General features: G+C 43.1%; 1 pseudogene; it reads right to left on the reverse strand.

The window, feature by feature from the left end:
* Nucleotides 1-150: 150 nt before the first annotated feature.
* Nucleotides 151-643, reverse strand: part of LOC119592957 — a 6,491-nt pseudogene continuing 5,998 nt past the window's right edge.

The following is a 643-nucleotide window of genomic DNA, read 5'->3' on the forward strand; positions in this document are numbered from 1 at the left end:
GGAAATTTATTCATCTTTTATGCACTCAGAGAGAGAAGGAGAGATGGGGGAGAATAGAGAAACGGGGTGTCCTGTACCCTCACACACTAAAACCTAGCCTTTGCCTTGACGTATACTTTGGCGTCGCACTGAAGAGTGGGTTATGGTTTGTTATTGGCTCTGCTTCCACGTCGTAGAAGGGAAGCGCTGCATCACACAGGCGAAGAAGAGGAAGAGTTCGAGGCGGGCCAACGGCTCTCCCACGCACTGCCTCTTGCCTGGAAAGTCGGATTTCTGGTTCTAATATACTTGTCGAATAAGTGGAAAGATCATGTGTCCAAATGCAGATACAGTTGGAAATGGTGTATTGGTATTTAAATGCGTCTTTTATGGATCCATATCGAAAAAAATATTCTAATTCAGCTGGTGATAATTATTTAAAATAAGAATTCTGAATATATAACAGGCACAGCTTTAGAAATGTAATATACCCGATCCAAAAGGCATAAAGGCCTCATTTCGTTTGTATTTCCCTCATCATCAAGGAAGTTCCTTGGGTCGAAACTCATTAGGGTTCTTCCACAAAGCTGGGTCCTTTAGGCAGTCCTCCATGTTGGCGATGAGAATTGTTCTGGGGAAACGGCAAAGATTCTTAACAAGACTC

This window comes from Penaeus monodon, chromosome 31 (genome assembly GCF_015228065.2).
Source record: "Penaeus monodon isolate SGIC_2016 chromosome 31, NSTDA_Pmon_1, whole genome shotgun sequence".
NCBI classification, from domain to species: Eukaryota; Metazoa; Arthropoda; class Malacostraca; order Decapoda; family Penaeidae; genus Penaeus; species Penaeus monodon.